We start from the raw sequence: 22,276 nt of genomic DNA, 5'->3' as shown, positions 1-22,276 counted from the left end.
TTTTTACTTTTTTCCTTAAGCAGCATCTTCCCCCAACACACATACACACACACTGCATAAGCCTCACATACCCTAAAACCTGTGTTCCTGTCCACCACAGGTGATACGTGAGCTGTATCTATCATCTAGTTAGCTAGAAATTTTAAGGAATTGGCTTGTGTGATTATGTTAGGCTGGTGAGCCCCAAACCTGCAGGGTGGGCTGGCAAGCTGGAGATTCACGGAAGAGTTAATGTTGCAGTTTGAGTGCAAAGGCCATCAGCTGGAAGAATTCCTTTTTGCTTAGGGAAGGCCAGCCTTTGTGCTACAAAGGCCTTCATTGATTAGACGAGGCCCACTCACATTCTAGCGCATACTCTGCTTTACTCATAAAGTCCACCAATTAAAATATTAATCTTATCCAAAAAAATCACCTTACAGAAACATCTAGGATAATGTTTGACCAAATCTCTGGGCACCACGGCCCAGTCAAGTTAACCCATAAAATTACCCATCACAGCCTGGCCAACCATAAGTATTAACAGGAAACTATTTTATAAGTGAGGAATGGGTTAGGAGAAATGAAATGCCTCCTTCAAAGAAATAGCAATGAAGTCTTCTTTATTTATCTAATTACCTGTCTCCCCCACCAGAAAGTAGGCTTCATGAGGAGTGGGATCTCTACCAACTCTTTAACTGCTGAATCCCTACTAATAGAATTGTTTCTGATACCTAGTAGACATTCAATAAACAGCCAGTGAATGGATGCATGCGTAAGTAGCGTGTGTTTAACTCACATCTCTTATATTTTTTTCGACTCTAGATCTCAAAACTTCTTTATCTAAATGGCAAACAACATATGTCTGGCTTCAGGCCTTGTGTATTATAAAACAGGCTTTGAATTCCTGTCCCACCATAACCCCTAGAGAGGTTATGAGTGCCATAGGCTTAATTTAGTTCACCAGCCCTTCTGATTTCAACACAGTCAATTTCTTGTAGCAAAGACCTTGTTTGGATGTAGGGGTTGAGGCAATTCGGAGTCTGGCAGATCATGCCCAAAAATGACTTTGGGAGCCAGCTCTGAGAAGCCTCAACGTGAGAGATCCCAGGGCTTTGAAACCACAGGAATCTCACTGCCCGCGCCTGGGAGGGAGCCAGAAAGCACCCTGTTTGTTCAGCCCCCTTCTCTTTCACACCTGTCTTTCCTCCTTCTCGCCGTCCCTCTGGCACCCTTTCCACCTCAGCTCTGGGGCTGATGCCTGCCCCTCTGAGCTAAGTATTAAGAGTGAGTGACAAGCCCCCAGCTGTGGTCTCAGCTCCCAGCTCTTACCCCACCTCATACTTTGCAGGCTTAGCACAAGTTCCAAGGTGTTTGTGGAGCTTCAGCAGCAAGGACCTCCCCACTGAAGCTCCCCGAAAATGACGATTGTGACTATGGTTGTGTTGTCATCCACCCAAAGGCTTTACCTTTCCTTCTTCCATGCCAGCATAGCCTGGTCCTGTAATGATTGGTGAACCCGAGATTTAGAGGGAATGCGGGATCTTCCCTGAGCCTCAGGGATGAGCATAACAAGTTCATACTATTTTCCAGTGATTGAGTTTGGGGTGAATGCAGAACTCAGGGCCAGTCAGTGAAATGGAAAGAGGAATCCCGGTGCAGTTAAGAGGCTTTCCTCTCCAATGAAAATAAAAGGCAAACTTTATGAGATGGTTGTACAGCTCCTGTCCCTGCTCCCTGCACTTTGGCGATATTATATCTGAAGCTATGGCAGCAATTTTGTGACCATGAGGCAGCAAGTAGGATGCTAGGAAGCCAATATGACTGAGGATAGCTGAGCAAAATGTGAAATAAATCTCAATCCTTGGATGATATTGGTCAGACCCCGAGTCAGCCCTGGAATGGCCTGCCAATAAAAGGTGCCATGAAAAGCTCCATGAAGGGCACAGTGGGTGATCATCTACATCAAGAGCTGAGAGACTATGGCCCATGGGCCAAACTCAGTCTTCTGCCTGCTTTTGTAAATAAAATTCTGCTGGAATACAGCTGTGCACATCCATATCTGTACTGTCTGTGGCTGCTTTGGCATTGCGACAGCAGAGCTGGGTAGCTGTGACAGAGAATGCATGGCTGGCAAAGCCAAAAATAATTATTATCCAGTCCTTTACATAAAATTTACTGACCCCTGGGCCACATGACTGGGACAAAGAGAGACTGGGGAGCAGTGTTGGAGTGGAGAAGGGTATGGGCTCCAGGTTCAGACCACTTCAGTTCAAGTCCTGACTCCATCTTTAATAGATCTGTGACTTCTAGGCCATTACGCCAGCGCTCCTGATCCAGGGTTCTCTACAGAAAGGACACATCATGCCAGTAGTTCCTCCTCCATAGGTCTCCTGTGAGCCATTCAAGGACACCCCCCAGGTAAAGGCCTCAGCATAGCAGCCGGCACTTCGCAAGTGCTCAGGATCCTCAGCTCTGTCACCTTGTGAAGGCATCCTCAAAGTGTTCCTAGTGGGACAACTTAGGAACACAGCTGCCTGGCTGCCCACTGAATACAACAGAGTATATTCCCGTGATTCTGGGCCTCAGGCTCCTTGGAACTCCCACAAATGAGAATTAGCATGAGGCAGGGACACATCCCATCAAATTATCCTTTTCTGCACATCTCAGACCTTTGGTCTTCTCAGGGAATTCCCAGCTTCTGGAAGGTGGTGACTTGTAGTGCTGGGGAAGGAAGTAGTTACTCTGAGGCCAGCCATGCCTCGCCTGCTGAGCAGAGAGAAAGGCTGTACTGCAGGAAAGCCACCAAGCTCTGACCCTTCTGTCTGCTTGTGTCCCCCAACCATCTGGGCAGCAGAGGACTACTAATTGGGGCTTTCTGGCCTCAGGCATCACTGATGATGCAATCCTGGGAGTGAGCCCTGGCAGTCATCACCCAGTCCCAGGGAAGCCCCAGGAAGAACCCTCCCAAGGATCTGCCTGGCACACTTGCAGCCAGGCCATGTGGTGGGGGCTGTGGCGGAGTTCCCACACCTTCTAAATATGACCCATTTCTAGCAGATGCCAAGGGTGTGACTTTGAGAGAGATGTAAAGGTCCACTGGTTGGAAACCTTAAATCGTATAAGCATCCTCAGCCCTTCTAGGTTTCTGTTGTCTTTCCTCCAGCCTCAGGGCCTTTGCACTTGCTATTCCCTCTGCCAGGAATGCTCTTCCCCCCAGATAGCCACACAGTCAGTCCCTGACTTCCTCCAGGTCTCTGCTCAAATCTCAGCTTATCAGAAAGACCTTTCCTGACTACACACTTAAGTCACACCTGCATCTATCTCTCCATCACCCTCTTTCCCTGTCCTGCACAGTTTTCCTTCTTAGAACTGCTCACTGCTGACACGCTCAGTATTTACATGCTGTGTCTGTTTGCTTTATCTGTCTATTGGGTCATTCCTGAAATCTGCCCTTCATGAAGTTCCTGGGGGCCAGAGACCTTGTCTGTCATACTTACTTCCCCAGTTCCTAGACCCATGTCTGGTACACAATAGGAGAATAAATAAATATTTTTTGATTGGATGAATGCATAGGGCTGGTAGGAATCTTTTACTTAAACATCTGTTGCTCTTGGATCTTGCACCAGCTTGCATCAGTGCTGACTAAGTCTACAAGTGGGCATTGCTATTATTATTGACACTAATAATTATATTGTTGCAATATGGATTTTATATTAATAATAATGACTATGGCAGTCAGTGTTCCACTTGGCTCTATAAAGCAGCACATTGCGATTAGGATATAACACTATAAAATAAGACACATTATTATCCCCATTTTAGCAATGTAAAACCTGGAGTCAGGAAGAGAAGCTGTTGGAGGCTCCCCAGATCCTAAATGATGAGCCATGGTCCAAATCCAGATCTGTGTAACTCCAGTTCAGAAGGGATTGCACAAATGCACGGTCGCTCCTTTCAGTTTAGCAAAGTCTCTGAGACCCTGTTCCCTCATCTGAAAATGCATCCATTTGAAAGACTGGTCTTTAGACAACTGTAAACATTCAGTTCCAGTGCCACATGCATCCCAGCCTGGAATGTGGCAGGCACGGCCCTGGTTACTGATGAAGCACCCGCTACTCTGATATTTCATGTGCATAAAGCATATGGTGTCCAGCTCATACTGAGCCCACTGCGTGCCAACACTGTGCTAAACTTTTGCATACATTTCGCGCTGGTCTTTACAACAGACTTGTGAAATAGGTATTATTTCAAAGAGGATGCTGAGAGTAAAAGACATTGCCAATCTCATTTATCCAGAGTCACACAGTCCACACAGGCTAATTGTGTCATTGTCTTGATGTGGGAAATGGAGAAAAAGTCTTCATTTTCCATGCACAGTCAGGAGCAGCTTTAAAACAACAACAACACATGAAGGATAAATTCATGGGGGTTGAGTGCAGCAAAGCATGGGTTTCCAATCCCCGAGAGTCACGTACAGCCTTTATTTTTTACTCCTTTTTGTATCTGGCATCTGGTTTTATGGTTTAACTGGAGAAATTATTGCACTCAGTCAGTGTCACGATGCCTTCTAACTTCTGGAGTCAGTAGAGCCCAAGATGGTGGTGGTTGGGTGGGAGTAGAGGGGTAGAAAGTAGGTTGTTGGGTGCAATTCCTGCCCATTTAGTCTCTCCAGGCGAGGACATGGCATTTCATTACTTCTGATGACTCCCAAAGACAGCTTAATGATCTCCGGCAGCCAATTCTCTGTGTGCCTCTGCCCACCACGAATTCTCTCTGCTCATTGTATTTGGGAATCAGCCATCTCCTCTCTGTGGGGCAGCGGCAGGGCTGCCCATCTGTAGGCTAAGGCTTCATCTTCTCCTGGAAGATGCACCACTGTTTTCCAAGTGGAAAAAACTGAACAACAGTTTCCAAAAGGAGGTTTTAGGGAGGAAGAAAGACTGGAACGTCTCTTCCTTGAGCCAGGAGAGCTCTTGCAGAGGAGGCATGCCATCTAGCCTGGCCGTGCCCTACATTTGGGTCTTCTACAGTTGGTTATAGGGTATCGGATTTTTCTCTCTAGGTATGTTGGAATTACTTAAAGGAGGAAACTGTCATCTAACTTGACTCTGGAAGCCCTAGAACTCTTGATATCCGTAACTGTGTTCCACAGACACATTTCACTGGGCTGGCTGGCTGGACATTTTTGTTGTGGGAAACAAGAAGCTTGCAAAACAACAAGAGTTATTTTTCAAACACTTGCTTTGTGCCAGACATTGTGCTGCGCATATAATCATGTCTTTGTCTGGCTTATTTCACTCAGCATGTCTTCTACGTTCATTCATACTGTTTCAAAAACAGGATTTCCTCTTTTTTAATGGTTGAATATTATATTGGGCATGTGCATATGTATATGTGTATATATGTAAACGTATATCACATATGTAATATGTATCTGATATACATATCCCATTTTTCTTATCTGATAGTTAATACTGTATTGTATACTTGAAATCTGCTGAGAGTAAGTCTTAAGCATTCTCACCAAAAAAAAAAGTAACTATGTGATGAGATAGAAGTATTAATTAACTTAATTGTGGCAATCATTACACAATGTATACATACACCAAATCATCACATTGTATACTTTCAATCTATATGATTTTATTTGTCAGTTAAACCTCAGTAAGGCCTGGGGGAAAATAAAATGCATCCAGGTCTTCTAGGTTCTTCCTTTGGGATTCTTTGTTTGCCCAGATGCAGATAGCCCCAGGCTGTCCAGGGAGCCATGCCCCCAGCTCCGCCAGTCAGGTGGGAGGCGGGTATTCTCTGGAGCAGACCAGAGAGCAGGCTGGGTGTGCGCCCTCGCTTCCCGTGTCCCCTCTGGTGTTGGGCACACTGACATCAGTCTGTATGGGCCATGCAGGGCTCAAGGCAAACTGGCCTCTGCCTGGTACTTATGTCCATTCTCTAAAGGGAAGTCTGCATTATTTTTTTTCTGTTAAAGGTCTATCTTGTTCTATTTTCTGCTAATGAATAGTCTAGAAGTTCTTGCTAAGATGTGAGTGATCCCTACTATAGTACAGCATTTAAAATTGCAAGATGTCCCTGACAAAGTGGACCTTTTTTCATTCAGGACGTACAGTGACCTGACACTTTGTGATTTGAGTGGAGATCACACTGTACTATGATTCAGAAGAGCTAGATTCTAGGCCCATCTCTGGCACCATTGAGCCTGGTGAGCCTTACACAGCCTTATCTGGCCAAATTGTGGGAGGGTTAAGAACACCAACCTTGTAGCCAAATGGCAGGTGAAATTCCTGGCTTCCCCACTGATCAGCTCTGTGATCTCAGTCACACTGCGTTACCCCTTAGAACCTCGGTTTTCTCATCTGTGAAATGGGGATAATGGCAAAACCACTTCAACTAGTTGTGAGTATTAATAAGTGTAAGGATTAAATGATGTAATATATGTATATTACCTTAAGTGATTTAATATTTATAAGGCACAGAGTAACACTGCTATTGTTGTTATTTTGAATCAGATTGCTTATCTCCCGAATGAATTAATATGTGTACAGATAGACACAAGTATCGTGTACATAATATTTTGGATTCGGTGATGCACGATGATGATGATGAGATATAACGTCTATGTTTTTGAGAATCTACTATGTACCAAGCACTAAGCAAACTGATACGCAATGATTATTCCACTTAATTATCACTGCAAGCCCATTAAGTCAGTACTCTTGCCTTCATATTATAGGAAAATGAAAGGAGCGAGCAAGCAACAGACTTGGGGCTTGCACCGAGCCTTGCCTGGGACCCGGCCTGGTAAGTGTAACTTCTCGGAGGGCAGATGGAGGGTGAGATGGGATCATATTCCAAAGTGCTTACCTTTGAACCTGGGCCACGGTGAGTGTAGATGCCAGGACCATGTGACTTGGAAAGAAGATGATAAATTGAGAGATGGAGAATCAAAGAAACAGTTGTTAAATAATAATTAGTCAGAGTCTCCCTTGGAGATGGGAGAGAGATGCAGGGAGGGCAAATAGATGAAGAGGTGGCAAAACGCAAGGCTTGGAGACATGTACTAATTAAGGACTTCATCACCAGCTCAATGATGTGTCAAGATGACAGTCAGTCAAGCAGATAAGGGAGATGAGTTAACATCTCCTGGGGGATACCCAGGCCTGAGATTGGCTGGCAGACAAGAGCACAGCAGTGAAAAGGAAGCTGCTGGAAGGTTATTTGCATGAAACTGCAGTGAAGAATTCAAACTGTCTGCCACTCTGGTGGCTTTAACCCTCTCACAGTTAAGGCAAGATCCAACAGACCTTGGAATGAATTTGTATCGATGGACCGTGAGATGATGCAAATACAGTGGGGATAGATATTTGGAATCGTAAAGGAAAGTATGGGAAAGAAATATGAAAAGAGTTGCAGCAAAGACCTCAGAATCCTGGCTCTTACGTGCTTTGTCATAGGACAAATCTGAATATAATGTGACCTTCAGGCATGGCTGGATCCAGATGCCCAACATGATGCCATAAAGAATGTGTCTCTACCTCTTCTGTGTTAGCTGCATTCTCAGGCAGGTTCTTGCCTTTTGTGTCAAAATGGCTCCCTCTTGTAGGCTGGGTTCCCTCATTAGCAGACACGGAGACAAGGATTCAACTGCGAGTGGTTTATTTGGGAGGCAACTCCAGAAAGCTCTGGTAGGGGAATGGGCAAGGGAGCAGGGAAAGGAAGGAGGGTGCCTGAATGAGCAGGTTGCCACAATGGGCAGTTGGTGCTCAGTCCTGCCAGGACCTCCGTGAGACAGTACTCCCCACTGGGGACCATGGGGGATAGTACAGAGCACATGTCCCATTCCGGGGGTAAGGGAGCTGGGGTGCTCCATGCTAGGCTGAGGGCTGCCCCCAGGGGCATTAACTCTGCAGCACTCTGCCTGCCCCATGCCAGGTCTGAGAGCCTTAGAACAGACCCTGAGGTGGGGAGTCTCAAGTGCATGAATTAGGAAGTACCCGTGAGCATGGGGATGGTCAGCTCTGAGTGGATATGGCGGGACACCAGGGGCCCGTGCTTCACCCTCTTTCCCTACAGTTCCAGCAACTTCTGGGACTGAATCTTAGTAAACTGACTTGGGCCCTATGCCCTGCCTTGATTCAAGCACCATAACCAGTGGCATAGGGGAGTGACATTAGCCGAACTCTAGGGGAGAGAGTCAGCGGTGCCCTGACCACAGACTGAGAGCAAAGTGGGGCACTTCCCAGGGAAAACTGAGGTGCCCTTACCAAAGAGAGCTCAGTGAGCGTCAGTCCTCAGATGCAGCAGATGCTAATTCATCACTCGACAAGGGGCAACACTCTGTCACCTTCTAACCCCTAATTTAGACCAATACCTTTCCTTCCAGAAGGACAGGATCATTTCTGGGCCCAGAGCAGCCCCAGGATGGGGGATGGAGGGGATGTGAATGTGGTTAGTTTCTTTCAGTTACTCAGATTCTCATGGAATACACGCACATACATGCCCACATATGTGTGTATGTGTGTATATATATATATATATATATTTTTTTTTTTTTTAACAGAGGTTTTGAAGACTTGTTACAAACGTTTACATGAGCCTAATGGGGCCAAATCTCATTAATGACTTTGATATGGTTGGAGTGGCCCCAGGCTTTGGAGAATGGGTACTAGCCCATGGCACCATTCGGTGAGGGGATCTCAATAAAGGCAGCCCCTAACCCTCTTTTCTCTCTTCGTCACTTGGCATGTGACATCTGCGGCTATTTCCTCACATGGTCCTTTTGCATTAATGTAGTTCAAGTATGTTGGAAAGGTGCCTAAATGATGGCCATTATGCAATTTTCTTTTAAAGGTAGAGGAAATGACAATCAAAGAATCAAGGCGGGGTGAGGATTTATGCCTTCCTCTCCCTCCCCCCATGAAAATGTCAGAAGGCTCCTTAACCCACGGTAATCGCAGAACAAACAGAGCTCAGAGTCCGGACAAAGCCAGCAGTGCTGTGGAGAAAGAACGAGGTCGGCCAGGAGGCGCTGGCTTTCTCACCTACATTTTGTTTCTGAACCTCCATAGTAATGGAAAAATTAATCCCCAAGAAGCTGAATATATTACCTGTAGCCAGTAGAAACCTTAAGAAAGGAGGCTGACAACTGGTGCTATTAATAATTAACTATTTCAGCTCGGTGCTTCCTGGTCCCATGGACTTATCTATATAATGGGAATAATTCACTTTTTAGGGTCATTATAAGAATTAACTTATATTACACACACAATATGATCTATATACTATTTCCTGATATCCATTTTCACCTTCTTAAATAGCCCTATAGTATTAGGGTTATCTAAGCACACACCTTCTTAAAATAAATGTCACATTTTCCAGCCTCATCTGAAGCTAGATGTGGTTATACAACTGAGTTTTGGCCATTGCAATGTAAGGGGAAGAGCCCTGTAGCAGCTGAGGCATCCCTTCACCCCTTCTTGCCCTCCCCTCCATCATGCTACCTGGAACATAGATGCCACCATCTTGAAACATGAGATGGACTCACGGATGAGGGATGTATACGGAGAAGCAAAAATCCTGAAGGAGCCTGGGCCCAGACGTTGTAGTGCCCACACCTACATTTCTGGATCTACTTCCCTTTTGAAGCAACCCTTAACTGGAGTTCTCTTTTACTCCCAGCCAATCCCCAGCCCTCATCCACATAGACTTTGGCATGTTCAACAAAGCTAGGTCTTGTAGAAGAGTCACAAATTGAGCTCACCCTAAAATTCAGCACTTTGGTTTTATCTAATACTAAGATTAACTTTCGTCATATTCATCCCTCTAGGTAGAGCTCAGTTCCTAGGAAAGACCCATGCCCTGTCTTCCTTCCTGCCTCCCCTCCGAGGTGAGGCATATCTGAGTGGGCAGAAGGGTGTGGCTTTTGTGATTCCCTGGAGGGAAGGAAAGTCAAAGTCCCAGGATGACCTAGAACTACTTGACTGCTGCTTGCCTGGCTCACACTCCCAGCTGAAGCCTGCTGCCTGTCCTAGCAGGATCCCCTGAGCCTAGTCCCTAGCCGCGGCCTCATAGCAGGCTTCCGGGGTCTCCATTTACGCATTTCCCCGCTCTCTCCAGCAGGCTGTTCATTCTCCCTCCAACAGCTCACGATTCATCTGCGGCCGTTACTCTCCAGTCCCAACATGGTGAGTTGGAGTTAGTAAAAAAACTGGACTTAGTTACCCAGGCGTATGTCCATATGGCACAGAATGATTTGAGGCTGCAAGACAGGGTATGAGGTGCAAGCTGCAGGGTTGCTGGGTGGGCTCCTGCCCTTTTTAGACAAACCAGGCCCTCTCCTGCCTTCTCCCCCAGTGCCACTGGCCAACATGCGGCCTGCGTGGGCAGGGTGATGACAGCCTTTTGCACCCAGCCCGGAGCACCTCTCTCAGCCTCTCTGCCCTCTTCTTGTCCCTTACAGAAAACCTGGAGGGGCTGAGATGCCAAGTTCTTTTGCAGTGTGACTCAGTGAGAAGAAAATCATCCTTATTTAGGCTGAGCAATGGCATCTTATTAAATAGGAAAAGAAAATAACTCTTTCTTGCAAGGAGGAAGCGGTTCTGGTAATGCTCAGTGTGCGTTTGGGGGTCGAGGGGGGACTGGGCCTTCCCTCCAGGTCAGTTGCTGTGTGACTGTTCGACTTTATTGGTTTGTCAGATTCTTGTGCTGAGGTTTTTATCCCTGTAAAAGGTGCCGAGTCTTTGGGGCTTCATGGGATGGCAGAGGGCATAGGAGAGGAATCATTTAGCATTTGGGGGATTTGCAACATATGGGTGCTGTACTAGAGCAGTGCCATCCGGTCCTCGCCCCTGCAGGGTGAACGCTTCCCTCAGTCACTGACGGAATCTCTTGATAAAGAATAACAGCAGCAGTGGTCATAGTGACAGAACGCCTTGTGCCTGGCTTTGCACGTACAGGTTTACTTAATCCTTATGACCCTGGAAGGTAGGCTGCTATTATCGTCTCCTTTTACAGATGCTGAAGGTGGTACATAGAGAAGTCAATTCCCTTGTCCGAGCTCACCCAGCTGGTGGATGGTGGAGTCTAAATTAGACCCAAGGCAGTGAGGCTCCTAAGTCCATTCTCAGCCTCTCTTGTGCCTCTGCAGGGCTCTCTGCTCTCTGTCTCCTGCAATAGTCTTGAGTGTGCCATGGCACTGCATGGCACATCTGATTACACGTGCTTGTGAAACCCAGCCCAACCTCAGCAGGCAAGCAGACTACGGGCACTCTTCTCATGGAGAGAAGTGGAAAGGGCATTAAAGGTGGCATCTGAAAACCTAGATTCTTCTCCCTGTCTTTGCCAACCCTTAGCTGCGTGACCTTTAGCAGGCTTTAAACAACCCCAGCCTTGAGTTTAAGTTCATCTCTATCCTGAATTCCATGGAGAGTTTATGCTGACCAAAATCACTAACCGTTGGAAGGGCACTTTGCCACCTGAAAAATGGCACTTGATACAAATGAGAAGAAGAGGTCTGGTCACTGCCCAGGGTCACTCTGAAGTTAGGGATTCCGCTGGTGCCTATCAGCCAGGTCTGTGACATTATGCCCAGTTGCTTTTAGTAATACCTGGATGTCCCAAGAAAAAAGGGAAAGGATACTGTTCCTCTAAGTGACCACGTCACTAGGGGCTGCTGGCGCCCAGATGGATGTGTTTGCCTAGTAACTCCATCTAAGGTCCAGATCAACCAGGGAATGTGCTCTTGCATCCTAGCTGGCTCTGAATTCTCCAGGGTGGCAGATCAGAGAAGCTGCACTTGACCTCTCTCTGCCATTGGTGCTGCTGCAGAATCGAAGTTCAGATATGCAGCGTTGCGTCGCTTTGCTGTACTCTGTATCTCCGGGGCCTCTGGTATCCAGGCGGCCTCTTCATGAGCATGGTGAGCATCCTCAGATGACAAATGGAACATGCACAGTCTGGGCTTCTGTGTTTCCTTTATTTGTAAACCCCTCCTGCCTTGCTTTAATCCCAGAGCCTCAGTTGCCAAAGAGCAGTGCTGGGGTCAAAGCTAGAGGATCGGAAGGCAGAGGAAGTTGCCCGTGGACTGAGTTGGCAACTGGATGTTGCCAGCATGGGCAGGAGGGTGTACCTGGTAGGATCTGCTGGGAGCAGTGCCCCCTACCCCCAGCTGCTCCCCACTGCTCCCAACCCACACAGGCCCCAGGCTGGCTGCTTGTTCTGCGCTGAGTCAGAGCATCGGAAGCTCTGGCACTGGGTGAGAGGGCTGGACAGGCCAGAGGGGGCAGGACGGGTCCTGTTATTTAAAAGGATGCTATGCCCTCCTTTTTAAATCTCTTATTGAAAAATCTGCCTTTATTTCGAAGCCCCATTTGAGTACATGCTGCCCCTTCTGTACGGCCTGCAAACTACGAATGGTTTTTGCATTTTCAAATGATTACATTTTAAATGGCTACATCAGGCCCTGTGTAATAGTCTCAATTTTGCCTCTTGGTCCACCAAGCCTAAAATATTCACTCTTTATCTGCTCTTTGCAGAAAAACTGCCAACTGCTGATAGAGGTGAATCGATAGGTCATTGTGTCTGCCGTTGAGGCGCCTCTTGAATTCATTCATTCATTCCATCTGTGACAGTGTAACTTATGATCCCTAAACTTTGCGTTTTCAACTGTAACTAGAGAGAGATGATGCTACCCATCACAGAAAGCTCATGTGAGAATTAAATGCAATAATGCATTTCAAGCTGTTAGCCTATTTCCTAGGAAGTGTCAGCTGTAACTCTGTGCAGGAACTGAATGTTTGTGTCCCCCTAAAATCCGTACATTGGAATCCTAACACCCAGTGTGATGGCATTAGGAGGTGGGGCCTTGAGGAGGTGATTGGGTCATGACGTGGAGCCCTCATGAATCAGTGGCCTTATACATGAGTGCCCAGAGAGCTCTCTTGCCCTTTCTGCCATGCGATACCACGGGAAGTCTGCAGCCTGAGAGCTGGAGAGGGCTCTCAGCAGAACCCAACGGTGCTGCCGCTGTGATCTTGGACTTCCAGCTTCTAAAACTGTGAGATTAAGCTCCTGCTGTTTACCATCCAGTCTTTGGTACTTTGTTACAGCAGCCCGAACAGATTAACACATGATAATTACTACTGGAAGATAGGCTATGTGGTGTAGACACATGAACCCAAATGTACGCATCGCAGACATCAACTGTGTGCCTTATACAGGCACAGAGAGGCATGTCTGCAGAGCCTCAGCATGATATGAAAATGCAGGGGTATTTGAGAAAGATACTTTGGGCTTTGAATGTTTGCTCAGACACTTGCCTGTGTGACCCTGGGCAAGTCATTTGAACTCCAAGCCCTATTTTTGTTATGTGTAAAATGCGGTCAATTATGTAAAACCTCTCTCATAGGGTCTTGATAAACAATAAATAAAATGCTGTCATCCAAGACGAACGCATAGTAAGTCCTCAGTGAACCTCAGCTATTTTACATCTACCCTCCTGTTTTTCAAATGCTTCTGTGCAAGGTTGCAAAGCCATCCTCCCTTGTTTTAGAAAACTTTATAAATTTCCCCAACAAAGACAGGCTAATAAATTACATTTTTCCCATACTATGAAATTGTTTTAACTACCTTAGAAGACAAGGGACAATGTTCGCTCTATATTTCATTATAAACCAGATGATAAAACCATATATATCATAAAGCCCGTTTTAAAAATCACGTTTTAAAATATATCCACAAAGGGAACAAGAGATTCCAAAGAAACCAAATTAACTCCCACCTCCCTCCTTTCCATGATTTCTTTCCTTCCTGCCCTCTTTTTCACTGAGGTCTGCTTTTAGAAGAAAGATACACTTCAAAGAAAACAGGCGGTTGTCTCCCAATTTCTTCAAAGCAAGAGCTTCCAGGGTCTGACGTTAGGTCGGCTCCCTCACCTCACCTGACCTCCCGCCCTGTCTACGCCTCCACGCCTGCCCCCTGAAGACTGACCACTGGTCCAAAATGTGCTCCTGAGGCCCTGCCTCCCTCTCTGTATCCAGCAAAGTCCTAATCGGTTGGCAAGACTCTACCCACTAAGGCAGAAGAGTGGACCTGGGCCACCTAGAAAGATGACTCCATAGTGGTCAAAACAAAGTGGAGCTGTTCCTCAACCTTCAAATAACCTGAAAACCAAATTGATCAGAGGGCCCTCAGCCTTAATGGAACAGCCTCTCATCAAGGGGCTCCTCTGGGCCAAGCCTGATTTGGGGAAAGAAGAAATACCGTACATCAAATAAAGAAGGAGCCGGTGTGCTGGGTGGAGGGACTGCGACGGGACACGGGTGGATGGATCAATAAACAGCATAAACCCAGGTAGTCCTGAGTGCGTAGGAGAAGACAGAACAGGGAGACAGTTCCCGATCATGGGGGCTTGTGCTCTGCAGGGGACACTTGGCCATGTCAGAGGCCGTTTTGGTTATCACAACTGGGAGTGGGGCTCCTGGCACCTAGGAGGTGGGGGCCAGGTTGCTGCTCAGCACCCTACAGTGTGCAGGAGAGCCCCACCACCATGAATCCCCCAACAGGAGTAGAGCTGAGAAATCCTACCCTGGGGTAGGGGGGAGGCCTGTGGGGTGAGGGGAGGGATGGAAAGCTGAGGCCAGAGCAGGGAAGGATGTCACAGTCTTGGGGATTGGCAAGAGCAAGCCCTGAGGTGAAGCCAAGTGGGTGTCTGTGGGTACAGAAAGCAGGACAACAAATGCATGAAGAGGACCTGGGGTGGCGGCACAATTCATCCATGTCCTTCCATGTTAATGTCCCCTTGGCCACACGAAGCCACCTGCAGCCTCAGGGGGCAGTCCCCTTGTGCTGATGGCATCTTACCTTAGGTGCCTGCATCGCACTGATGCCTGCTCAGCCCGTCGGGCATGCCTGCGACACATGGGAGCGCCTGCAAGGGCCCCAGCCCCTCGCCCTCGGGGGCAGTGCTGTCTCCCAACTCTCCCCGGGCTGGGCGGAGCTGTCCCCAGAGGTCATCTGCTCGATTGATGGGCCTGCACTGGCTTTTCTCCTTCCCTGTCTTTTTCCCCTGCTCCCATCACCGCCTCCTGGGGTCACCTCCCAGATGAACTTCTTGGTCCCAAATCCTTGTTCCCAGGTCTGCTTTGGGACAAATCCAAATCCATAGGAAAAAATGCATTTTTCCTCTGACCCTGACTCCAGGCATGGCCCCCTGTGGCCAGGCAGGCTGGCACTGGCCTGTTCATGCATATTTTTGTCCAGAAATCATTTCTCAAGCGAAAGTCATCCACTGTGTGTCCTGCCATGTCACACTTCAAGAGGACAGCCTCGTTTCTTGTTTGGTCAGAGGCAGGGACCTCCCAGTCGTGTGGATATGGAGGCAGATGGAGGAATCTCTTGCTTCCTTCTTTGCAAAATGCCCCCAGCTCAGAGGGTTAGTTCTGTCAGCTTCATTCTGTCCCCAGTTCAGGTCCTGTGCTCCGGGGTATGTCAAGGGTCAAAGGGCCCATCTGCTGCCGAATCGACCAGTGCCAGGCAGAGTTGGCAATTTTTGCTACAAGATTTGGGCTGGTGTTGGGGGCTCCATCACACAGAGCTCAAGGGATATGTTCCAGATGGTGCGCCCCACACTCCTCCTTGTTCCCTCTGTCACTAGGCCAGCTGGGCCTGCAGGGTGGTTCTCCTGCCTGAATTATTCAAAGGCCCCCAGGATAATGCAAGCCTAGAATCTGGACATGGGTGGGAGGCGTGGAGGGTGTGATACATGCTTCTCAGGCAGGCTGTGCATGTCACAGGCCCAGAGGCACATGGGGCTGGGGTTGAGGGGTCCTCCCTGGGCTGGGCAGTGCAGCCCCTGCTGCGCTGGGGAAGAGAGGCAGCACCCAGGCCAGGAGGAGAAGGCGGTCAGCCCACCCGCATCAGCCCAGAGGGAAGGGCACAGGGCGGTGAGGAGGCCCACAAGAAAGGGGTGCTGCAAGGGGCACAGGAAAGGATTCTGGGGCTGTCCACAACCCCTACTTGGAGGACAGGGAGCCAGGACAATGCTTTTGTTCCCAGCAAGCTCCGGGGGTATGCAGGGCCTTCTATGTTTGCTTCATGCTTTGGCGATGCTGCTCAGGCACCAGGGGCAGCCGGTGCGGTGTTAGCATCTCCTTTGCCTTCCAGCTTCATGTGTGCAGAAGGGACACGTAACCCCCACCGCAGAAGCACACACACATGCGCAGAGCAAAGCAAACATGTATACACACAAACACCCACATAAACGCACACCAACACAGACATGCACACACGCAAAGCAACAAACACAAACGGAAACACACACAGAGATGCAAACACAGCGATGTGTACTCACACACACCGACCTCTTGTACACACACAAATGCACATGCAAACAAGCACAGAAATACAAAACACGCACAAACACACAGAGGAACACGAACGTAAGAAAAGCACACACAAAAGCATATGGCGACACTCCCAGACACAGACACGCCTCCCTGCTGCATGCGTTTAGGCAGGAACTGGGACCCTTCAGCCCTGCTGATGCTATTGATACCTTGGAGCATTTCCTTCTAGAGCTTTAGGTCCAGGGGCCATGTGATCAAGCCCCATGAGGCCCTGGGCACAGCGGGCAGAGCAGCACTAAGGTCACAGCATCCCGGGCTTTGAGGGTTCAAACCCCAGCTCTGCCGAAACTCCATTTCTCCTCCCCTAAATTAGGGCTAATGATAACTATTCTCCTGAATATTAAGCACAAGCATAGACACCAACCATGCTCTCACTCCCCCTTACCCATTCCCTTACAGCTGTCCTAGGGTACCTCCCGCCAGCTCTGTCTCCCTATCCTTTCCACCTCTTCCTGGAAGCTCACCTCCAGCTATTTCCTGTCTGCTATTGAAAGGCAGGGCCCAGCACACATTTCAAGCCACTCCCCAAGGGCAAGTCTTGTTGGGGAGCAGGGAAGACAGCATAACAACCCCAGGGAGACAGACAATACCACCCAACAGAAAGCTCACCCCAAATCAGAGCCCAGGAGACTGGAGTCAGGTCCGGAATCTGCTGCTTGCTGGCTCAGGGTGGCATCCTGGGATGTGCCCCGAGGGAAAGGAGGGACCAGCCACAGGACCCTGCCCAGCACCCTGGGACCTTCCCACCCAGAGGCCATCGGAAGCTGCTTTTACTTCCCTACCTGCACCCTAAAGCCCCGAGAGAGGACAGACAGGTTTAGTGGTGAGGAGCAGAAAATTCAGAGGTGGGCAATAGCCTGAGGCAGCTGACCTTCCACCACACAGGCAACCCAGACATGTCTGGGCTATCCCTTAGGTGACTTTTATGAAAAAAAATGCTGTAGAACCCTTCCAAACACCTTCCTGCATCCGGGAGGCCGTTATTGTGGTGGCTGCGGCTTTGGGAGCAGACCGAATGGGCTTTGAGTCCCCGCTCTAGAATGTTCTGTGAGCTTACACATGTTCTCCAACCGCTCTGAACTCAGCCTCCCCAGCTGTGAAGCAGACACCTCGATGTCTCCTGCACAGGGTGTCGTCTCGGGTTCCCCTCGGCACAGAGGAGGCAGCAGTCCCTTTGATGGGGGTGTCATTATTGCAAGGAACTGAAGAAAGGAAGAAAAACACCTCTGAGGAAGTTGGGCCGCTGGGAGCTGTAAGGACACTGCGTGTCCATCTCACCTGCCTAGATCTGGCCTTAGGCCGACGCCTTGCGTTCACCCCCCGCGAGCCTCGCTCTGCCTGGCTGCTGCTCCCGCCCCCTTCCCCCTATCCTGCGAGGGTGAAGTTAGCCCTCCACTGGGGTTAGCAGGAGGTACAAACCGGATTAGATGTTAAATCAATTTGGCCTTCCTCCCCAGGGGCGGCGCAGGCAGGTTCCACATGAATAATGATTTGTCTGAGGCAGCAAACTGGATTATTTGATCAAAAAGGGGAAAAAACAACTCATGTTCATTTTTTAATAATGGCTTTTGCATCCAGTCTCTGAGCTTGGCTAAGAGGGGAGGGTGAGGGAAGGGGCAGCTGCCTGAGAGGATGAGCTGCAAGGACAATAACAAAACGCTCTTTCCTCTGAGGGCTCTGGCTCCCCCTCAGACCGGAGCAGGGCCCCCCAGACCCGGCCCCAAAGAACGGTTTTATGTTTTCAAGTCATTGAATTAAAATGGAAAGAATATGTACCTTGAGTGCTTTATAACATGGCATGCCCTGGTCTGTATCTTTGCACTTATTATACAGCTCATCGAATCTTACTATGGAGAAGGTACTACGGTTTATAGACATGTCAGGTGTGCATCTGTAAAAAAGTCAAGCACTCAATGTATAGATGAGGAAACTGAAGCAAATGGAATGGGGTTTCTCAAACTTGGCACTGTTGACAGTGGGACCAGATAATTCTTGGTTGTGGGGGCTATCCTGTGCTCATTGTGTCATGAGTAGGAGCCACCGCACATGCATGTCTCTGGTGGTTGAGCACAGACTACAGAGCCAGAAGGTCTGCTTCTTATTGGCTGTGTGACCTTGGACAGGTTTCTTAACCTCTCTTTCCCCTGATTTCCTCATTTGTAAAATAATAGTGATAATACTAGTATCTGCCTTAGCAAACTACTGAGCAATCCTTTGTATAAATGAATTCATGTAAATGCAAAGCCTTCAGAACAATACCTGACTTACAGGAAGTGTTCTGTGAACATTAGCTGTTATTGCTATTGTTATTATTATCTTCCTCATCATCATTATCATTGTGTTCGGAAAAGTCTGGTTCAAGCTACTTGTTAGGCAGAGCTGAGCCATGCCTGTGGACCATTTGCAGCCCTTTCTCACATCTGCTTTGGGGGATTTGCCCCTTTTCTCCTCTCCCTCCCACCTCACGGTGGGAGGGGGGTACTTTCTCCCTTGGACAGTTTTTATCTCTGGCCTCCTCAATGTCTCTCTGCAGGTGGCCAGATCCAGGAGTGAGAAAGGTACACATCGGATTGCATTTGGGAAAGGAATACCCCTGGGTTGGACCTTCTCCTGGCCCTCAGAGCATTCTTGGGGCCTCCATTTATTTGCAGTGGTCTGTTCAGGAAGGCGGTGCGGTGTGTTTGTGCCCTCACCCTCCAGTCCGCTGCCCCTTGGAGCCATCCCGCTTTACCTGCCCCGTGGAGTCCTGGGGTTCGATCCTTCCGTGGCGAGGGAGATCTGCCCCCAGCGCAAGAGGTTTGCCTAGGAGACGTCTTGAGCTGATACCTCCAAGAATTACCTGGAGGGCTGGCGTGGACACCTCAGAGGGTGTGCGGGTCTGGGAACATCAGAGAAACCGTGCAAGGGACACACTGACAACACTCACCATCCCCATTAGCATTCCCTGAGCATTTCCCAAGCAGCAAACGCTGTGCTAACTGCCTTGTGTGCACTTTGTATTTAAATTCCTGCTGCCCACTGAATGAGTCGGTTCTCTAACGAGCCCAGTTTTACAGTGGAGGAAATTCAGGCACAGAGGAGGTTAGTGATACACAGGAGCGGGAGGAATATGTAGCTGGAAAAAGGCAGAGCAAAGCTTTCTGGCTGTAACATCTACACAAAAATTAACATACATGGATATGACAGGGATGTCATGGGTGATGCTGAGGCTGTAAAGGGTATGGGGAATTCTTTGTACAAGTTTTGTAACTTCTATAATTATTTCAACATAAAAAGATTTTAAACATTAATGAAAAAAATACGTATTAACTGAATACCTACTGTGTGCCGGGCTCTGTGCTGCCGTTAGGAATACAATGACAATTGGTCATAAATCCTGGTCTCCGGGAACTTTTATCTCACACAAGGGTTAGCACACTGCTGCCAGGGAGCCAGATCCAACCAGATGTCTGTTCTGTAAGTAGTTTCACTGGGACACAGCCATGCCCACTTGTTAGCATGTTACCTATGGCAGTTTCCTCGCTACCACTGCGGAGCTGAGTAGCCATGACAGACACTGTACGTCTGGCAAAGCTGAAAATATTTACTATCTGGCCCTTTATAAAAGAAGTGTGCCAATCCCCTGAATTAGCTGGCCAGAGCTGCCACAGCCCAGCCCCGCAGACCGGGTGTCTTAGACAACAGAAGTGCTACCTCACAGTCTGGAGGATGGAAGTCCAAGATCAAGGTGTCGGCAGGGCTGGCTTCTTCTTGAAGCCTCTCTCCTTGCTTGTGGATTGCTGTCTTCTCCCCGTATCCTCACATGGTCTTTCCTCTCTGTGTCTGTGTCTAATCTCCTTTTCCTATGACGACACCCGTCATATTAGATTAGGGCCCATCCTAATGACTTCATTTTAACTTAATCACCTCTTGAAAGCTCATGTCTCCAAATAACATCACAGTGAAGTACTAGAGGTGAGGATTTCAACATACGAATTCTGGGGAAGACAGTATTCAGCCCATAACACACCTGGTTTACTGGGGATGGGGCAACCCCAAATAGCATGCAAATACTTGAAGTAAAGGAATGTGCCAAATGCTCTGGGCGAACATGAAGAGGCGTCAGGCTTCCCAGTGGAGGTGACATTTTCACTGCCTCTTAGGATGAACTCACGTTTACCAAGCAGAACATGGTCAGACTTCCTGCAGCAGTGCGAGCCAAGCTTGGAAGGCCTAGCGCATGTAGGAAGCCCACCACAGATGGACCTACTATGTGCTGGGATTCAGAATGCTGATGCAGTAAAAGGCCCCTGCATCAAGATGTTGAGAAGACATTGCCATTTGTTCCATCTAGACTCTAAAGTGCTGCCCTGCCTTCCTTCAAGGAAGCACCAATTGATGACTGAGGGGAAGAGCACAAGAAGCTATTCTCGGGAGCCGATGCTTTCAGAGAAGCTGGGCCAAGAGACAGAGTGCGCAGAGGCAGGCCTGAGGGTGAGGCACTCAGAATTCCTCCCCCAGCCGCAGCTCCACCGGACAGAGCCTTGAACTGCAGCCACCTCTTGCTTGTATGAATCCCATTATCCTCCCTGGATGTTTAGCAGCTCTGGCAGCCTGTACAGCCGGGGGCACCACCCCAGCTCTGCCAACAGTGCTCCCCACTGCTCCGAGGAACTATTAGATGGCTCAGCCACCATCCTCGCAGAAGAAAAGAAGCGGACAGCAACTTCTTTCCCACTCTCCCAGCCGTCTCACCTCCCAGACCTGGTGCCGAACAAGCTGCTCACATCAAGGCTCTGCCCAAGTCCCCTTCACCAACCCAGAAGAGAAGAGGTTGGGTATTTTTTTTCTGGGTGGGTGGGAGCTCTTCCCCCGCCCCTCCTTTCCCCTTGCCTCCTACCCTCTAGGCTGGAGTTGGTTCAATGACATGACTATAATATTCTGACACCAGATTCTTCATCTCTTTCTTCCCGCCCCCTCCCCCCCAAGCAAAATCAGCCAAGAATTTGGTCAGCTAATCAGGGAAAATATTTCATTCCCACTTCAGAAATGCCAGCATAGGCCTGACAGCTGACGGGATTCCATGTGGGAAAATCATGCCCCACCTGATGTATTTGATCAAACACATCCTGGACCCCAGAGTATCTCTTTCTGCTATTTGGGGATTAAGGTTTTCTTCAGCTCTTTCATTCACAGCGTCTACATCTCATCCAGGAGACGGCACTTCCTCATAAATCAGGCTGCAAAGGACAGTCAAGGTCATGAATCTCCTCACACTTCACCCCGTGCCCCACTTCCCAACCACTGCCACCTGGGGCCGTGCTCACGTGGCTCATAGGCAGTGACTGGGGAAAGCATCCGGAGACAGTGAACTCATCTGTCCTGCCCAGGCAACCCTGGCTGCTTTTCTAACCCACAGTAGAGGACAGTAGGGAACTGGTGCTTATAAGCACTCACTTTGTTCTGGGCACAGAGTCAGGCACTTCACACATGTCACAACAACTTGGAGAGACAGCTCCTGCTATCATTTCCCATTTACAGGTGAGGAACCTGAACTCAGAAAGCTACACGAAGATGCTGGAGCTGGTCTTGGCATCCCAGAGGCCATGATCTAACAAATGCCTCCTTTCCTCCCTCTTTCCCTCCCTCCCTCCCTTCCTTCCTTTCCTCCTTTCCTTCTTCTCTTCCTCCCCCCTCCCTTCCTCCATTCAGTGGAGACTTGATCACTGAGTATCTGCTGTGTGCCAGGACCCACACTCAGACACAAAGGTCCCTAGTGAGGATGAGTCAGACGTGACTTCCACGAGCTTGGGGCCCACATCACAGAGAAGCCCCTGCCCTCACCATGCCATCTTCCCGTGGAGGTCTACGGGACTGTGATGCATGGTCTGGGTATAAAA

The sequence above is a fragment of the Manis javanica genome, chromosome 15, assembly GCF_040802235.1.
Source record: "Manis javanica isolate MJ-LG chromosome 15, MJ_LKY, whole genome shotgun sequence".
Lineage (NCBI taxonomy): Eukaryota > Metazoa > Chordata > Mammalia > Pholidota > Manidae > Manis > Manis javanica.
The sequence above is the reverse complement of the archived record's forward strand: the minus strand, read 5'-3'. Positions refer to the sequence as shown.